The sequence below is a fragment of the Scophthalmus maximus genome, chromosome 6 (genome assembly GCF_022379125.1).
Source record: "Scophthalmus maximus strain ysfricsl-2021 chromosome 6, ASM2237912v1, whole genome shotgun sequence".
NCBI lineage: Eukaryota > Metazoa > Chordata > Actinopteri > Pleuronectiformes > Scophthalmidae > Scophthalmus > Scophthalmus maximus.
Window position 1 is genome coordinate 1,555,001 of NC_061520.1, and position 20,000 is coordinate 1,575,000.

Sequence of the window (20,000 nt, forward strand, 5' to 3'; positions counted from 1 at the left end):
CTCATTAATTATTCAGATGAGCGGCGCGGGACTGATGAAGCTTCATGTGAAGGATGAACATGACGATGGTTCATAAGCAACTACACCTGGAGAATGATTCAGCGGAGGAAGAGACAAGTGGATCCGTGTGTCTTCTGTGAAAGGAGCTCTTCCACTAAATGTTTTTATATTTCATTCTTCGGGTTTGACGAATAGAAAGTATAAAATATGAAAAACACAATGTGCAGAGGTTTGTTTTAAAAGCTAAATGAAGAAAGCATATTTGTGAATGACCCAAAATACTAAAGCATTCTCATTTTGTTTACAGAAAATGTTATTCTATATATAATATTTTTAGGAAATATTATTATGAATTAACTTGGTATGTACGTGTTTATTTGCTTATTTTATTTATTCACTTTCACAGAGTCCGTTTGAGTCAGTGTCTTTTGGGACCTGTCTTTATTTTATGTTTACATTTTGAATCTATGATTATGATTTATATATGTAAAAATGATGATGTTATAAATGTACATCTATTTATCTAAAACTCCAAAAAATAATGTTATCATTTTTTTAGGTTATGGGGAACAGAGATAAAAAAAAACACTTAAGACACAAACCATTAAAAAAATGATAATAATAAATTACAGGAAACTTCCAATCTTGATAAATCTTCTGATGCGTCTTTCAATCTCTTCTTCCTCTTTTGTTTTCCGACCTGGTTCTGATAAACAAGGATCAAGATTCTGAAATACATGTTACAAGTTTTATTCAATTTTATTTTTTTTGTCTGGCGGGGAAAATATGACTTCTGTCATTTCTGACATTTCCAGGTGAAAGCTCTTATTTGAAAAGACGTTCTGTAACAAATGACAATTACTTGAGGGCTGCAGGAAAAATAGAAAAAATATAACTCATCCAAATAGTTCTTGTTTGGCTCCATTAGAATAAGAGCAGATATGATTTGAGTGTTGTGTCGTCGGGTTCACTCTCTGTTGCCTCACGAACACTCACAACCCTCACAAACATCGACCAGGTGATTTGTGGACATGTTCGTCTTCGACACAAAAACCTCCAGCTGCTCTGATGAGAACAACTGCGACGCCTCCGTTCGTTCCGCTGTAAATCGGCTCAGCGTGAACCGAGGAAGTCGGCGATCGCAGGAACATACAAATGTGATGTCCGCGGGTTTGGTGAGACGACGCCGCACCTGCGTGCGTGCGCGTGTCTTTGATTTGATTAAACCATCAGACGCTTCCCGGGAAGAAGAGGTTTCATTTGAAAAGCTGCAGGAATAAACATCCGGCCCGACACATGACACCTGGAGGACGACGCTTCCCTCGCCAGTCAGCTATTAAGTGTTTGGCGGTTTTATGTGCAGAAGAAAAAATACATAATCTGCAGGTTTATAACGCTGCGGACCTTTTTATGTAATCAGGACTCCGGGGCTCCAGTTGCTCTCTGTGGGAATAAGGAGCAGGCTGTAGATAGAATGTGACCTAGTGAAGCTGATGCGGCGCTGCCTAAAACCTGTATTCTCTCAAATGACCAGCAGGGGGCGACTCATTCATGCTTCCTGATAATGTCGCTTGTAACGAATCAGCTGCTTCCACATGAACGCGCTCAGATAAAACCCAGTTGACTGAGACGACGGTTGACGCGCAGCTCCGTTGTTCAGGTTGTCGGGACGATGGGAGGTTCCGTTGAGCCAGATAACGAGAATCACATCCTGCGAACGTGGAATTTGCTTCGTAGTAAAGTGGGAGTTTATCTGAAACACGGAAATTGTCCGATTTTAGAGTCGGAGCTCTCCGACGGCGTTGAGGGCCGTTGTCGGAATGTCTGAGGTTAAAGTCGTCACATTTACGGGAAAAAAAACGTGGATGTTCTCTGAAATGAAAATGGTAAATTGACGAGAGAGAAATCGCATATTTACAAGAAAAAAACTCTTGTTGTGACTTTAATATCAAAGAATATCCAAGTTTTTTCCTCATAAATCTGTCAGTTTTTTCTTCTCCGAAATTTGCCACTTAGATGTCAGAGAATATCTGAGTTTCTTTCTCGAAATATGACTCCCTTCCCCGGGTCTGTATGTTTTTCAGTTTTTCATACAATGTCCCTAATACGCCGTCGCACAGCTCCGACTTTCACACAATAACGACGGTGCGCAAAGAAACTCAACAGAAAAACCTCGACACAAAAAAGAAAACATGCGCCTGGTCCAGAAGTAAAACCCACAGCAAACCTGAGAGGATGGAAATAAGTACAGGAGAGGAAATAAGATAAGAAATAGAGCGAGAGGGCGAGCGAGAGGGCGAGCCAGAGAGAGAGAGAGAGAGAGAGAGGAATGGGATTATGGGTAATTGAAAGATAAAATGGTAATCATCCAGACGGGGCGAAAATATTAGAGCGCTCCTTTTTCATTTGGGTGTCAGGCGCAGGGGAGCGATGGAGAACGGGGAGAAGCTGAGTGGTGGGAAGGACTCGGGGAAATGGAGTGAGAGAACAGAAAGAGATGGAGACACAAGTGGAGAGGAGGAGAGAAAAGAAAAGAGCGATCGGCTCAAATTTCACTTTTCTACCACTCGTCCTTCTTCATAATGGAACTGTCGAATCAACGCTCGCTCTTCTCCTCTCCATCTATTTAACACTCCTCTTTCTCTCTCTTTCACTTTTCACCTCCTTTCATTCGCTCCTGACCATTTGCTTCTTGCGGCTGCGTCTCTCGCTCGGATCTCATCACCTTCCGTGAGGAACTGAGACACAAACTAAAAGAGAAGAAAACACATTCACGCAAACGTATTTGAAAAACACACTGATAATTATTGATTATTATAAGTATTATTAAAATTATAATTGTATAGAATCGAGTATAGGACTTAGGCTTATTTTTTTTCTCTCCATTTTTTTATAAGATCTATTTATTCACATATATTTATTAGTATTTTTCTTAATTTTTTTTTTTTTGAGTATTTCAATTTAATTCAAAACGACACGGTCTAACACATAAATCGAGCAGCGGTCTCTTGTGTGTCCTGTGCGACCCGGCGTCTCTCCTCCTGATGCAGGCATCTCGCTCAATGTATTACTAAACTTAAACAAAGAAATAATAGAAAATAATTTCCAATATTTCGAAGGTTATCTGGTGTGAAAACAAAGAAGCTTTGAGTTTCTTCAAAGTCCTTGAAGTTTGCATTGATGAACCAGTAACCACAATCTGACACTGACCTACTCATAAATCATATTCTTTACTCTGGAATCCACCTGATGACTTGACTCATTAATGGATGTGCACGCAACGTATAAGTGCATTAAATGGAAGGCATGGATGGGAATTGAACCCATGATCTTTGGTTTACGAGACCAACGCCTTACCACTTGGCCACCACACCTTGGAAAGATAGTGCGATATCTCAAATTAACCTTGATCTTTATGTAAAAATGTCCATGTTGTGTGATCAACAGTAACATAACATGACTGTTTTCCCATGGATTCTCAACTGTATGGTAACTGTATCGAGACTGTAAGTTAACTGTATGGACATTGAATGGCAATTATGGTAACTGTATGGTAACTGTAAAGTAACTGTATGGTAACTGTAAGGTAACTGTATGGAGACTGTAAGTTAACTGTATGGAGATTGTATGTTAACTGTAAGGTAACTGTATGGTAACTGTAAAGTAACTGTATGGTAACTGTAAGGTAACTGTATGGAGACTGTAAGTTAACTGTATGGAGATTGTATGTTAACTGTAAGGTAACTGTATGGTAACTGTAAGGTAACTGTATGGAGACTGTAAGTTAACTGTATGGAGATTGTATGTTAACTGTAAAGTAACTGTATGGTAACTGTAAAGTAACTGTATGGTAACTGTAAGGTAACTGTATGGTATTACACTGATGAACCCCGGCGGCTCCTCCATCATGTCCCGTTACCAAACCAAGCTAAGTTGCTAACTGCAAATCCAACACAAAGACAGTTTGCCTTGCAGCCCGGCCTGTGATAGGTTCCCACCCAGAAACACAACGACATCACGCCAGCTCTGTTTTTACAGGACAAAGAGTTTTCTGATGCGCTCTGCCGTCGGCGTGTTTAACCTCGGACCCTTCCAGCCACAGGACGGCCTTTTCTGACTGCCCCCAAAATGACCCTCGGGTGATGATGAGAGGAAGGTGATCCTCCCTCCTCCTGCTTTTCAATTCCTCTCTCTGTGGGTTTGTGTGGCGAAAAGAGACCCACGATGAAGAACATTCCCCGTGTGTCGTTCTCACCGCTGCCAGCTCTCTCCAATAAGCTTCGCCGCAGGTTCTCTCGGGGAGAATGATTGGTCCCTCCCCCTCGCTCCATTTGTCTCCACCGCGGGCTGACAGAAGAAAAATGCCACAGAGGAACGCTCTCAGTTTTTCTCCTCTTGTCTCTCGCGTTGTCCTCTATTTCACATTGCTCTTCATATATCTACAAGAACCCTTTTATATGAATATTGTTTATTTGACTAGGATTTCCCTCAAAAGATGTTTTTTTCTGCAAATCCTGTTCTTGGCAATAGAGGCCCAAAGATGATGCGGTTGGGAAAATTACACAAGTCATAAAGGAAATTGATGGATGAACTCATAGTTGAAAACTAGAGGCTCTTTGTACAACTAAAAGAAAAATAGAAAAGAAAACTCAACCTCCCACTTGGCTCATTCATTCACTAAGAGGATGTTGCTCTCTTGTAGCTGTAGCTTCCATTGAAAAAAAGCTATATGTAGGAATGAGTTTTTTCACCCACTGAATTTGGCTTCTTGCTGGGAACGGGCGATGGTGGTGATGACCGCTCGCCAAGAGCTTCAGCTCAAGAGGTTATAAGACGCCGTCTGAGCAGCGTGACTTCTTCAGGGCAGACTCGCTGCTACTGCGACGAGAAGGTGCCGAGACAGAGCTCGAGCTGCGACTGGATCTCTGAGGCTGCAGTGGACACAGGTTCAATAACCCCAGAGAGTTGAAGGTGTTCCCTGGTCTGGGTGAATCTAGATGTCTGCTGAGTCTACAGGCGGGAGTGGAAGAAGTCCTCCAACTCTTACGACGAACTCTGTCCTAAGTGGTAAAAATCCTAAAGTCAACCGTTTCCTAAAAATAGCGTCTCTACTGGGGACAGGTGGTACGCCACAGAGCATCGTGGGCTTTAAAACGCACGGTTGATGAGCTTGTACAGGTTGAGGGTGATGGTTAGGAGATGACATGGAAGAGAATCAGCACGATTACTTTACAGAATATGAAGAAATCCATTTAAATTACTCATCAGGCCCACCACTGACCAGCGGCCATGTACATAACTACACTAGAGGTCTTTGAAACGACACGAACGAGTTGGAATTTCACATCTATGAAGTTCATAAGATGTCCTTCCCTATGAAGTTGTCCTTCACTTGATGTCTTGATCAATACATATTATATCCAAGGCATGGATGGGGATTGAAGCCATGATCTTTGGATTTACGAGACCAACGCCTTAGCACTTGGCCCACACGACTGTTCACTGGCGATTGGAATATGTGAAAATCAAAAGGGATGTGTCATCAACAGTAACAGAATCTGTATGATAACCAAGTGGTAATCACTTCTTCTTTACAAAAACAAAGTAGAACAGATGGAAAAAGAGCAAAGAACTAAATTCAATCATGAACTTGCACAGGAATAGAACAAAAGAAAGCAAAACAAGCAATGTTCATATTAAATAACACTACACGTGTAGCGCCAACAATATCATGAAAGAAAAAATGTATTTACTCTTATTTCATTACAAATTCCCTTAAGAAGTTTCCCTTAAACTTCCCTTAAGCTAAAATCTTACATTCCCCTTGGAAATGTGTGTTTTTCTAGGATCATTGTAACTCCTTGTTGTTGTAAATTCCTTGTTTTTGTATGATTGTGTTGTTGATTGTTGTATTATAAATGTTTCTTGTTCTCGGGTCTCTTTTGAAAAAGAGATCCTAATCTCAATGAGACTGCCTGATTGAATAGAGATTAAACAAAAATCAAATCGAACTCACCCAGTCCAATGCGTGTTGTTGTCTTTTTCAGTTGGTCACAATCAACATCTGAAGTCTTCTTCAAGATTTGTGGTCAGCGAGGTCATTTCAGGTTTTCACCTTGGGTTTTCAAGGGTTCTTTGATGGAAGTTGTTCCGTTCCAGACGCCGGATCAAAACGTTTAAATTTTTACCTTCTGATCAGTCAATTCTCTGGAAAAATGGCATCACCATTCGTAGAAAGTCTGAGAGCGTCTCTTCGGAGGGCGAGAACGTCCAGTGACCAACAAACCGCTCTGGGCGTCTCTAATGATGTTGCTGGCTTTCAACTTTCATGAGCACTGCAGCAGACAGGTGGTGATATACGTGGAGTTCTCTTTTGAAAGATGTTGCCGCAAAACTCCACCTCTGTTGAGGGATGTTTCTTTGAGTCCTCTTTCAAACCAAGATAGTAGATAGATAATAGATAGTTACCTTCACTCAAAACACGTGTCCTAAATATGAACATCAGTATCTATATAGTACAAACTGTTTATACCAGCTGGTTTTTCAGGTGAAGCAAAATGTTACTTGATGGGTTAATGGATTCTCCTGAGTTTTATCTCTGTTGTTCATAGAACTGCTGTTATCTTTAGTACTTTTTAATTTAACAGGCATGGATGGGAATCGAACCCATGATCTTTGGTTTACAAGACCAACACCTTACCACTTGGCCACCACGCCTACAACGCCCTTGCAATGTGGAGGTCTTCAAACACTGCTCGCCTTGTTTTAGTTTGAAAAACTGATGTTTTTCCGTCAACTGGTTACCTCCGCGTGAGTCTCCATTTTTCCACGTCGTGTTGAATACGGTTGTTGAACTAAACGGTTCCAGAATACATCGCGTTTGCATTGAATTTTCAGACGCTGCCGGAAACTGGAAATGGAATTGTCGGTGTGCCACCATAAAGTGTCCCCTGTGGGTCGTTCAGTTGGTTGCGTTTTGCAACTTTACCACCAGATGCTGCCAGAGAATTACTGGGGTTTTAGTGCTAGTTCCACATTGTCGTCGCTCCAAAAAAAGAAACCCCTCGTCTTACTTTTCATTATTGTTCACAGTATTTTCTGTGTGTAAGCAACTCTGCAAACACTTTCTTGAAGGCACTGAGGAGACCTGAACCCAAGTCCTTCCGTTTGCAACGTCTTACCACTTGTCCATCATTCCTTCAAGAACTCCAGGCTGGACGTCAGATAGACGTCATAAGAATCTCAATTTCCTCAAGCAACTTTCCCCAACAACCCTACAGTATGTGGTACCTCCTAGTATGTGGCATCATATTTCATAGCTGTGCCTGTTGCTGTCTGGCATACTGTGTTTGTGTGTGTGTGTGTGTGTGTGTGTGTGTGTGTGTGTGTGTGTGTGCGTGTGTGTGTGTTATCATCTTGCTGTTTAAATGCCATCCCCAGGGAAAGACCTGCAGATGAGAATTGGAAGCAGGTTACTCGTTCATTTCAGAGGATTGTGGAGAAGAAGAAGAAAAATAAGAGGAGAGGTGGATATGCTGAAATGGGAAGAAGATGAGGAAAGAGAGGAAATGGAGCGAATAGGGGGGATAAGTCAGGATGTGGTGGGGAGGACGACGAGGCAACGAGGAGGGGAGAAGGGAAAATGGAAATGGGAGATGGAGTGGAAATCAAAGCTGGAAGTGGGGAGAAGGTGGAGGAGGACAGACAGAAGAGGAAGGAGTGAAAAGTGACAAGCTGAAGGAATCAGTGGTGCGTTCAGCCGGAAGCCACTTCTTTTTCGTTCCGTCCATTCTTCTCGTCCAATTATCAACTTCCACGAGGTTTCCTCTCGCGCTCGTCCGCCACCTGCCAGGTCGAGTGCAGAGGATGTTTTACGTACTCTTCCTCTCAGAGGATGAACAGAGGCGATGGAGCAACGTTTGGAATATGAGACACATAATACGCATATATATACTCATTTGACCCTAAATACAAATTATGAACCTGTATTGAATAAATGATGAACCGAGGTACCAAATAAGTAGTGGTTAGCACCTTCGCCTCACAGCAAGAAGGTTCTGGGTTCGAATCCCGGTTCAACCAGGGCCTTTCTGTGTGGAGTTTGCATGTTCTCCCCGTGTATGCGTGGGTTCTCTCCAGGTTCTCCGGCTTCTTCCCACACACCAAAGACATGAGAATGGGGTTAGGTTCATTGGAGACTCTAAATTGACCGTAGGTGTGAATGTGAGAGTGAATAATTGTCCGTGTCTGTATGTGGCCCTGCGATAGGCTGGCGACCTGTCCAGGGTGAACCCCGCCTCTCGCCCAATGTCAGCTGGGATTGGCTCCAGCGACCCCCCGCGACCCTTAAATGGATAAAGCGGTAGACGATGAATGAATGAATGAATAATCCTCATGTATATATGTATCATATACTTATCAAGTATATAACATATATTTGTGAATAAGATTCCAAAAAGATCTTTGACTACAAACACTACAAACCTTATAAAAAAGGTTTTTGATGCTAAAATTAAGCTAATTTTAGCAGCATCCACGTACTGTGGGAGATGTTCTGACTAAATATTTTGTGATATTTTGTTTTAATAAAAAATAACCGTCAACTTTTCCAGTGACCCCGTCTGAAGGTAACAACACTGTTAAAGTGTGCGTGCAGCCCTGCTTTCGTTTTTTCTATTTTCAACAATCCACATCATTTTTAAAGCTGCAGAGTGTAATATCTAGAATATGTACAGCCTGGGATGACCTTCTATACCAATCATACCAGTATACATGTGTGCAAGGATGGGGATTGAACCCATGATCTTTGGTTTACGAGACCAACGCCTTACCACTTGGCCACCACGCCTGGCCATTGGTGTGTGATCACCTGCAACAAAGACCCAGTTTTTTTCCATCAACTCTGAATGAGTTAAATATTGTTAACTGAGGTTGAATTTCGCATAGAATTTTCAGACGCAGCTGGAAACCGGAAATGGAATCAGCCTTGCGGCGCCATAAAGTGTCCCCTGTCGGTCGCTCTGTTGGTTTGCAACTTTGATTTCGCCAGAAAAGTACAAATAATTACACACTGGGGCTTTAAATCACTGAGGGGCCTTATCCTTCCTCACCTCCTCTCCTCTTTCCTCACCTCCTCTCCTCCTTCCTCACCTCCTCACCTCCTTCCCTCCTTCCTCACCTCCTCTCCTCCTTCCTCACCTCCTCAACTCCTTCCTCCTGATACCTCTCTCATTTCCTCACCTCCTCTCCTCCTTCCTCACCTCCTCTCCTCTTTCCTCACCTCCTCTCCTCTTTCCTCACCTCCTCTCCTCTTTCCTCACCTCCTCTCCTCTTTCCTCACCTCCTCTCCTCCTTCCTCACCTCCTCTCCTCCTTCCCTCCTTCCTCACCTCCTCTCCTCCTTCCTCCTGATACCTCTCTCATTTCCTCACCTCCTCTCCTCCTTCCTCACCTCCTCTCCTCTTTCCTCACCTCCTCTCCACCTTCCTCCTGATACCTCGCTCATTTCCTCACCTCCTCACCTCCTTCCTCACATCCTCTCCTCCTTCCTCCTGATACCTCTCCTCTTTCCTAAACGCCTCTCCTCTTTCCTCACCTCCTCTCCTCCTTCCTCGCTGCCTCTCCTCTTTCCTCACCTCCACCCCTCTTTCCTCCTGATACCTCTCCTCTTTCCTCACCTCCTCCCCTCCTTCCTCCTGATACCTCTCCTCTTTCCTCACCTCCTCTCCTCTTTCCTCACCTCCTCCCCTCTTTCCTCCTGATACCTCTTCTCTTTCCTCACCTCCTCTCCTCCTTCCTCGCTGCCTCTCCTCTTTCCTCACCTCCTCCCCTCCTTCCTCCTGATACCTCTCCTCTTTCCTAAATGCCTCTCCTCTTTCCTCACCTCCTCCCCTCTTTCCTCCTGATACCTCTCCTCTTTCCTCACCTCCTCTCTTCCTTCCTCACCTCCTCTCCTCTTTCCTCACCTCCTCTCCTCCTTCCTCGCTGCCTCTCCTCTTTCCTCACCTCCTCTCCTCCTTCCTCGCTGCCTCTCCTCTTTCCTCACCTCCTCTCTTCCTTCCTAACCGCCTCTCCTCCTCCCCCCGACACATCTCCTCTCTTCACAGGTCATTAAAGGGAAGGATGGAGGGATGGGTAGATGGAGAGGTGGAAGGATGAGGAAAGACAAACATAAACACACACCAGTGAACACGTCTCCTCCTCCTCCTCCTCCGACGTCCCATTTCACTGATACAACGGCTCGGAATCTTTATCTTTTTTTAATGTGTGTGTGTGTGTGTGAGTGAATCTGTACAATCATGGATCTGTCAAAGAAAACATTTCACCGCATATACCTTCACTACACGAAGCAGATTGTTGGATTCAGGAGATTCAAGAGTTTCTCTTTGAAAAGGACGAGCTCGAATGGCATGAACCCTTGACCCTTGACCTTTGACCCTTGCCATTCACATTGGAAGCTTTTGTTGTGAAGAAATGTCCGATAAGAATTGAACATGGAATGGAATGAATTCATGTTTTGGGAATTATGCTGAATTTACCGTGTTTTTACACTATTGTATTTGTGTATGATTTCACATTATGGGATTTTTCAGTGCCTTTGTTTATATCTTTATATCTTGATAATATTTCCTGTATATTTGAGTCCAGCTTGCCTTAAGCCTACACTCTGCAATCAGCTTCAATGTTACGGACGACACTTTAGTTATTATTAAAGTTTTTACACTGATTACAATTCCTGTCTTTTCTGGTTTTATTTGTAGAAACCCTGCAGACAACCAGTATATGCCTGCAGTGTGGAAACATAATATTATATTCACCAAGTGTGTGTGTGTGTGTGTGTGTGTGTGTGTGTGTGTGTGTGTGTGTAGGCCTTAAGGGTAGTAGTGATAATACGAGGCAAACAGCGTCTATTATTGCCGTATCAAACCTTATGACAGAGAAAACAGGCCTCATGCTGGGCTGTTATATGACTTTAACACACACAACACACACAAAAGTCATCTTCTCTCTCGAACGCCGCCCGTGCCATTGACACATTCCCACACATTTGCATCACACTGGGCTTTTGTATTAAACATAAACACGCAATTACAGTCGGGCGGCCTCCCGCGGCTGCTCGCCTTCGTCGCGTTGCCGTCTCTGAACCAGCCGACGCTCTGCCACAACCAGGTCGAGGAATCTAACGAACACACACACACTCGCACGCGGCGGCGGCGGGCGGGACGCCTCACTGTGCAATTAGTCCATGTGTCGAAGCTGCGTTTAGTTTGTGTTTGCAACAGTAACAGGACGAGTGTCCGGGTGGACACTTTGTCATTATATCAGTGACACAACGGTTTGAGGAAAAATAAGAAATTACTAATTCAAACTGTGGACATTTACTGTAAAACAAACCCAAGGCTTGTAATTGTATTAGTTTTAAACTATAGGCAACATCAAACATCGCAGGAGCTTGTTGTCAAACTCCTCTCCGCGTTCAAGCCATAGACTATTTATAAAAATGGACGTAGTCACCGCGTCCGGAAAATGAAGCTACTGCTGAAGTGTCTGAAGTCTGTCTTCTGTGTTCTGACCAGCAGAGGGCGACTCTATGAGAAAACGACTCGACTTCTCACTTGATTTATAACGTCAGTAAAACATTATTCCTGAGGAGTTTACGGTTCAATTTCTAGATTCAAGTCTTCTTGTTTCACATTTTGTGTTTTAATTATCTTTTTATTGCATATATTTCATTGTGTTTTATTTCTGTCATGGTTAAAAAAATGAATTATAAATAATAAACGTTACTGTACAGAAGAAGTGGCATCGTGTCCACTGACGACAGCTGCATGGACGACTATAATTGTTGTAAAATAACAAACTGCTGGTTTTGGACGAGTGTGTTAAATATGTCTTGAGTTATGAATAAATAACTAATAACTAAATTAAATGTATGTAAGTCACAATGTGAACTTAAATAACTCGTTGTCATAACTACCAAGTCAGACCTTCATCTCCAAGACATGGTTTCTTATATAAATCGGATGAAAACATCTTATTCATAAGTATATATATATATATATATATATATCTTCACTGCCACATACTGAACTCCTACCTGCCACTTTCAAAACAGCACGGCAGCAATGTCTTCAAGGTAAAAAGGAATGACTCACATCATCAGCATTGTGATCGTGTGTGTGCGTGCGAGCGTGTGTGTGTATGTGCGTGTGTGTGTGTGTGTGTGTGCGTGTGTGTGTGCGTGTGCGTGTGTGTGTGTGCGTGTGTGTGTGCGTATGTGCGTGTGTGTGTGTGTGTGTGCGTGCGTGTGTGTGTGTGTGTGTGTGTGTATGTGTGTGTGTGTGTGTGTGTGTGTGTGTGCGTGCGTGTGTGTGTGTGTGTGTGTGTGTGTGTATGTGCGTGTGTGCGTGTGTGTGTGTGTGTGTGTGTGTGTGTGTATGTGCGTGTGTGCCCTCCAGATGGATCTGAACGTCGTGTTGTGGAAGCTGTTTCCGTGCCAGAGGCGCCGGGCGAGGACAGATCGTAACAGCTTTCACAAAAACAACCTGAGACCTGCTCGGATGTTACAAGGCCACGAAAAAGGTTTCCAGGCGTCTGTCCTCTTGTGTGTGTGACACAAGGACAGAGTGTAGAGGGGGGAAAAAATCATAGTTCTACAGAATCTGTGCATGTGTGTGTGTGTGTGTGTGTGTGTGTGTGTGAATAAAACACAAGGAGAATTCCATTTATTTCTCCTCTGGTTGCATTTATTTGAGTAAATAGAGTAAATTATGTAAATGTATATGTATAAAAAAGTATAAAAAAAACATAATGACCTGAAACAGAAAGCCGTCCCTCTCTCGGTGAATGGATTCACTCTCCCGCCTCAGATCACTACTGGTGTCCACTTGAAGTCATATTCGATCCACAGCGACTGTTGCAACATCCCCATTTTTCCAATGTTACAAACTTCATGAATCAGTGATTTCCACCTCCAGGATTCAATGGATTTTAATGCACATGCTCTAACGTGTAATGTTTGCAAATGAGGTTAAAGGACTCGTTATCCAAGTCAATGCTCGATCGTTCGAACACCTTCTGCAAATCTAACACACCCGTTATCAATTGAATTAGTAGTAGCTGTTGTAACTTACAATATACCAACGTCAGCCTTAATGCTTGTAGGGTTTTTAACCTTAAAAGTAGCCACAACTCACAAAAGTGGTCCAGTGTTTAATTTTCACTTTAATATTCGAAGTGATAAAGGTATCCAGCTGGCGTTATATTTTCTCAGATAACGGTTAGCTAGCTAACGTTAGCTGAAGATACCTCGACTGAACCGAAGGCTTGTGTGGCGGCGAGCTAGCCGGTGAATGTTTATGGTAAAACATTGACACTAGTCAGACGTGTCCTTTTTTTGGTGACATTGCCTTTATCTTTAACTTTATACACTACGGCCTTTTCCATCAACCGTCTGTGGTCGTGTCTTGCCTACTTTCATCCATTTCTCAAAAGGCACTTGGGGAGGTTGAGATATTGTTGCATGTGCCGTTGCTAAGCAAACAAAACCGCTTGCTAACTAAAATGCTTTAATCAAAAACGTACTTGTGGCCTAAAGAGATGCTTCAGAGCAGCACCAGAGGAGATGACGCTAAGCTAATCTGCTGCTAACTTGTCCCATCGTTCTGGTCCCCTAAAATCTTTTCGCGAAAGTGGGTTGAGGCCTGGTGGAGTAAAGATTCAGGGTTCTGCGTGGCCTTACAGGCACAAAGCACATGGTCACTACACGTCTTAGCGAGATATGATAATGTAAGTATGACAGCTTAATGTCATTCAGACACGAACGTCTTCACGTAGTTTAATTTCAGGCTTTATTGGGACGTGAGCTCATGAGATATTTGGGAGCAGCGGCTCCTCTGTTGGTAACAACTGTGAGTTGGAAGAAAAAAAAGAAATTAATGACGTGAAGGAATAATGGTGTGTTGTTGTTCCGTGGCAGGCTGCACCATGCTGTCATTCTGCATTAGGCATCTGGCAGTTCCCGTTCGCACTGCAGCTCCGCGTGTACAGAAATGAAATTAGTCACTGAGAAACATCTGAACACGACAATTAGTTGGAGGAACTTAAGTAATAAAGAGCAACTTTTTAATATGATTCCATAATGAATTTAGGGACATGCGTCACGGTGAGCAGGAGAGTTTCGTTATCTACGTGTTCCCGTCTGATGTCATTCAAAGGAGGAGACGTTAAGGTGAAAACCAGCTATTTAACTTTGTATCTGCTGCTTTTGGCTACGTCCACTGCGCTGTAATAAATATCTAATAGCCACTGTCTTCATCCTTTACAGTATGAACTCTACCATCGCATCCTGTTTGTGTTTCAGCTCCTGTTTCGTAATCCTTCAAAGCCTCATCAGTCCTGGACGCTGGAGCCAAATGCGATGTGACATTTTAGTAAATCACCTCAAAGAGCGCGGCGTAGGTGTGCCCAAAGGGATTAATGTTACGCCGAATACGCCAATTCACACACACACACACACGTGTGAGAAAGAGTCGTACACATACAGCACAGTCAGAGCAGGAGAGTGGGAGGCTAATTGTGAATGTGTGAGGGTGTGATGGGGCTTACGGGCTTTAGAAAACGCCCGAGCCGGAGAAGGTATCGCACCAGGGCTCCAGATTACGCTGGCATATGTACAGTATGCACTGAGGAGGAAATGCAAATAATATCAGCTCCTTAAAAAGCTGAGCTTATGTCTTGCAGGGCGCTCGTACACGCCCACCTGTGCAGATAAGAGGACATGGTACAGTACATTGATATTAGCACGTTAGCCACGGTTCTCATCTGTGCCGTGTTAGCGGATATTATTGTAGCTCACGACGAGATTTTGTCCAAAAGAGATCTGGAGGTTTTATTAATGCCACAAAGGAACATAGGCCATACTTTGGAGAAGAAAAGTATGAGAAGATGCTCGTACATATTTAGAGAAGTTTACAACCAAAAGGTTATGATTCACTAACCGGGGTTACCTAAATGTCAGAGCCGGACGTGGCCTGTAAAACATGAGCCACTAGATTATGTTTCATTGTGAGGCAAACTCTAGTGGCCCTAGCAGTTGAATAACCTAGTCCCTTTCTTCAGACACTCCCCTCCCACGTCTGGCTCCGGGTGGTGCTGCCCCCATCTCCCTAATCGAGGTGAGTTGACGTTGCCCCAAAGAGTTCCCATCAACGTCGTTGTGACCTGCACTACTTTCTCCCCAATTTACCTCAGCAAACCAGGGGGCTAATGACTCCAACACTCTTTGCCCCTCCAGCTTTCGAATCTCGCAGGGGAGATTGACATTAGGATTGAGGCAGCGTCAGCAGTGAGGCAGCTGCTGTACTGAACCATCGTGGTGAAGAGGGAGCTGAAAGGAGTTCCCTTTACTTAGAGATCGAGGGAGAGAGGGATAAGAGATAAGGAGCCTCGGAAGCCGGGGGGAACTCGGACAGGGAGTCGTTGAGTCTCCGTTGCGTTGAAAGGACTCCGTTGAGGTGGTTTGGGAATCTGATTGAAGATTGTAGGTCCCAGTTGGGTGGGAGGCTTCAGGGATACACACTGCGGAGATTATTTATCTTATCTGACCTGGGAATTCTTCGGAATCCTCCCCGAGGACATGCTGGGAAAACATTGCTGGGGACAGAGGCGCGTGGACTACGACGGGATAAGCAGCGGAAAACGGATTCGTTGATGGAATCTACACAACATGTCCGCCCTCACGTCTGCATGTGATTGTCTGGACCCCTTGAAAGACAGAAATAGTTCTGTACATCATTTCAAGCATTTTACTTCCGGAACAGAACAAAGAATTAATATTTCATCTTCTGCTCTCCTTGAGGATCAGAACAACACAACACACACTCTGTGTGTGTGTGTGTGTGTGTGTTTGTGTGTGTGTGTAGGTGGCAGACTGCGCATGTAAATCAAATGAATGGCACCAGTGTGTGTTGCCTCCCATGTGACAAAAGGCCTAATGCAGCAGTAATGGACGCCGTTAAACCACATGCACTCATTTCTACTCGTGCACTAACACTGATTCACCGTCTCCAGTTCTGCGTCATCTCCGGACCCACGAGCAGGTCGTGTGGACTGTGTGTGTTCATCAAACCCCCAGAAACCTCATTGGACGTGTGTGTTTCCACCCCCCTGCACCAACAACAAGCTTCATAATGACCACAATTTCAGCCCTTATACAGTAGGTGCTGCTGCCCCCCGGGCCATCACACACACACACACACACACACACACACACACACACCTCCTAAGTGGATGAAGTAATAAATGTCCACCCTGGAGGTCGACTACTGAACTACATAAGATCCTTCCATCTTGTTCAGCCCCGTATTCTTCTGCCTGTAGTCATTTAGTATAAAAACTGGACACGTCAAATCAAACAAATTAAATTTATTTTATTTTATTTTATTAAAAAACAATATTATTGCAATGACAATAAGGATGTGTTCCAATGCTCGTTTTAAGTATGTTTGGGGGAAATTAAGAAGTTTTTCTTGTCATTGTTTGTTGATTCTCTTGTTCTGCGTCTTCTATTTATTTTTCTTTGGTCAGTTTTTGACGGGATAAATTAAATTCCACCCTTCTTACTTTTGGCGGCACATCTGAGAACTTGTCCAGGACATGACATTGTTTTATGTTTGAGCAATATAATTAAACATGCTAGTCTTTCGGATATCTAAAATTACAACCAATCAATAACACGGCATTTCAACATTTTCCTTTCAGTGCTGTACAAACAGTGATTTCCTAATCTTTTATATGCCGATGACCAAGAGCTTTCAGTGGAAAGTCTGGCAGGTCGGTGTCGTCCACCTGGCTCAGCACCTTGTGACGGTTTGATGTCAGCCAAAGTTCTGTCAAACCGTGTGTGTGTGTCCACGCCAGAGACTTTGATTGACAGGAAGGGGCGAGCGAAGACCTCTGACAGTGACCTGACTCTGGTCATCAATCTGAAAAACTGCACACACACACACACACACACACACACACACACTCACACACACACACACACACACACACACACACACACACACACTCACAAACACTGACAGACACACACACACACACACACTCACACACACACACACACACACAAAGCGCTGCCTCACTGGTACAATGCTGATGTTACATCTGCAGTGTACCGTTTAGAAGCTGCCCCTCAGAGTCGCTGGGTGTGTGTGTGTTTGTGTGTGTGTGTGTGTGTGTGTGTGTGTGTGTGTGTTGGGGAACGCAGCACGAGTCACTGCCTGTTTCTCTGTAATTGGTTGTCATTTAGTCTTTTTTTTCCTCTGTTTAAATGAAGTGTCGAGTCTCGGGGTGCAGAACAACACACACACACACACACACACACACACACACACACACACACACACTTCACAATATCTGGCTTATTGTTTGAGAAGCTCATTACCATTAAAATGAACAGCCTCTCATTTCCTACCTGCTTATTGCTGCTGCTGCAAATCCTCCTCATACTTTGTTCATAATCACATCATACACTTTGTGACAAAATCTGCTTCTCTCTAATTTTGTTCCTTTTTTCGTATTAACCTGCTCCACCCGCAGGCACAGTGGACCCTCGCTGTCCCAGTTCACCAGTGTGTGTGTGTGTGTGTGTGTGTGTGTGTGTGTGTGCGCCCAGAGTTGAAAGAAAGAACATGATTGGATTCTCATCCAAACATTAAGCCTCTGCGACGCTGCTTGAATGAGAAAGTGCCCAATCATTTCTGCGTACACCTACAGTGCGTCTGTGTGTTCGTGTGCCGTCTGAGCCGCTGCAAAATTGAATCGTTCTTTTTCAGGAGATATGTGTTGCGTTTGTACGAGCGTGTGCGCGTGCACGTTAAACCCCCGCGGCTCCTGAACTTTGACCTCGCGGAGATAAAGCTCAGCCAGCGAGTTGATACAGCGTCGCCACTTAAATCATAATTATGTCCATTTCTTCGTACCAGCACAGAGTCACAGGACCTTAGGATTCTGGCGGCATCTGGTGGTAAAACTGAGCGACCGACAGGGGACGCTTTATGGCGGCGCACCGCTGATTCCATTTCCTGTTTCCCGCAGCGTCTGAAAATTCGACGTGAACGCGACGTATTCTGGACGTTTAGTTCAACGACCGTATTCAACACGACGCAGAAACATGGAGACTCACACGGAGGTCGGTCCACCTCATGTGACTGTATTTTGGTGTGTAATGTGCATTGTGGTGATACATTCAAAGACAAACATTATGCAATATACTTTTTAGATTTAAGATAACATGATACAAATTTTTGAAATGTCTTCAGCCTACCGATTTTCTTCGTCCCCACGTGACCTCAGAGGTTATTATGACAGATTAGTGACATCATCAGTTGCAGGAAGTCAATTTACAGCAATGCAGGAAACTGTCGGACATTTTGCAAAGGAGCTCAAATCCATGTGGTTTGCTTCAACCTCCTCCGGGGACGATGGCGGTTCGCAGGGAAAAGTTTTTTGGGGGAATTGTCGCAATATGCGACACAATTTTGGTGAATTCCTTTTTCTTCTGACACGAATTCCCTGAACAACGCCAAGAGCACGATATGTTTGACAGGGCCGATTGTCCACCGGCGTCCCCGGCTCCTGCCGCCCACATGTCAGCAGGACGATCGAACAACAAATGCTCCGCCGGCGGTCGGACCATCGCAGTGCATTGTGGGTCGCTGCCATCAGAGCGCGTGAGAGCGCGCGAACAAGTGGAAATTCGCCGAACGACGTTTCGCGAGGTGGTTTGGAGACTGGACACGCTGCGGACGCACAGCTTGTGTCGGTTCCGTACACAACTCACAAATTCGAATACATTACATTACATCAGGCACACAACTTATTCCGGAAAAAGGGGAATTTCCTCTGCGAAAACACGCACACACCTCGAGTCCACACCGCTGCACAAACAGGAATCATAAATATCCACACTTGAGGCCGAGACACACAGGAACACACAGGAACACACACACACGCGGAGCGGCGAGCTGCTTCATTAGTCCTGGTTAATAAAGTGTAAAGGATTTTCATTAGTGCCGAGGAGCCAGCTGGCAGAGGACAGAGCCGCCTGACAGCAGGTCACGATGGAGGAGGAGGAGGAGGAGGAGGAGGAGGAGGATGGAGGGAGGAGTCACAAGTTCTATTTGAATGTGACACATGGCCACGTCCACCGAGGGCCTCAAACTGAGAGAAGCAGGAGAGAATGATGGAAGGACATGATGATGGTGGACGGAGACATGTGGAAGGAGCTGGACGGAGGAATGATGAAGCAGATGTATGTGATGAGTTAGAAAGGGGGGAAGCGTAGAGGAGAAGAAAAAATGAGAGGAGTGGACAAATGGAAGAGAGTAGGACGATCACTGCGAAGGATGTCAGAAGACGAATGTGAATAACGGAGGGTGGATTAATGAGACGGACGGAAAGAAGGTTGAACTGCTCGATGCACTGCAGAGATGAAGGAGTCAGGTGGGAGAGGAGGTGACGGGAGGAAGAGGAGGAGAGGAAGTGACGGGAGGAAGAGGAGGAAGAGGAGGTGACAGGAGGAAGAGGAGGAAGAGGAGGTGACGGGAGGTAGAGGAGGAAGAGGAGGTGACGGGAGGAAGAGGAGGAGAGGAGGGGACGGGAGGAAGAGGAGAAAGAGGAGGTGACGGGAGGAGGGGGGGAGAGGAGGTGACGGGAGGAAGAGGAGGAGAGGAGGGGACGGGAGGAAGAGGAGAAAGAGGAGGTGACGGGAGGAGGGGGGGAGAGGAGGTGACGGGAGGAAGAGGAGGAGAGGAGGGGACGGGAGGAAGAGGAGGAAGTGGAGGAGAGGAGGTGACGGGAGGAAGAGGAGGAAGAGGAGGTGACGGGAGGAAGAGGAGGAAGAGGAGGAGAGGAGGGGACGGGAGGAAGAGGAGGAAGAGGAGGTGACGGGAGGAAGAGGAGGAGAGGAGGTGACGGGAGGAAGAGGAGGAAGAGGAG

General features: G+C 44.7%; 3 non-coding genes across 3 annotated transcripts; all 3 read right to left on the bottom strand.

The window, feature by feature from the left end:
• Nucleotides 1-3,302: 3,302 nt before the first annotated feature.
• trnat-cgu lies at nucleotides 3,303-3,374 on the bottom strand. Its single transcript has one exon. It is a non-coding gene; the product is annotated as a tRNA-Thr (tRNA).
• A 3,271-nt stretch (nucleotides 3,375-6,645) lies between these two features.
• On the bottom strand, nucleotides 6,646-6,717 carry trnat-ugu. Its single transcript has one exon. It is a non-coding gene; the product is annotated as a tRNA-Thr (tRNA).
• A 2,058-nt stretch (nucleotides 6,718-8,775) lies between these two features.
• On the bottom strand, nucleotides 8,776-8,848 carry trnat-cgu. The gene has a single exon. It is a non-coding gene; the product is annotated as a tRNA-Thr (tRNA).
• Nucleotides 8,849-20,000: the final 11,152 nt, after the last annotated feature.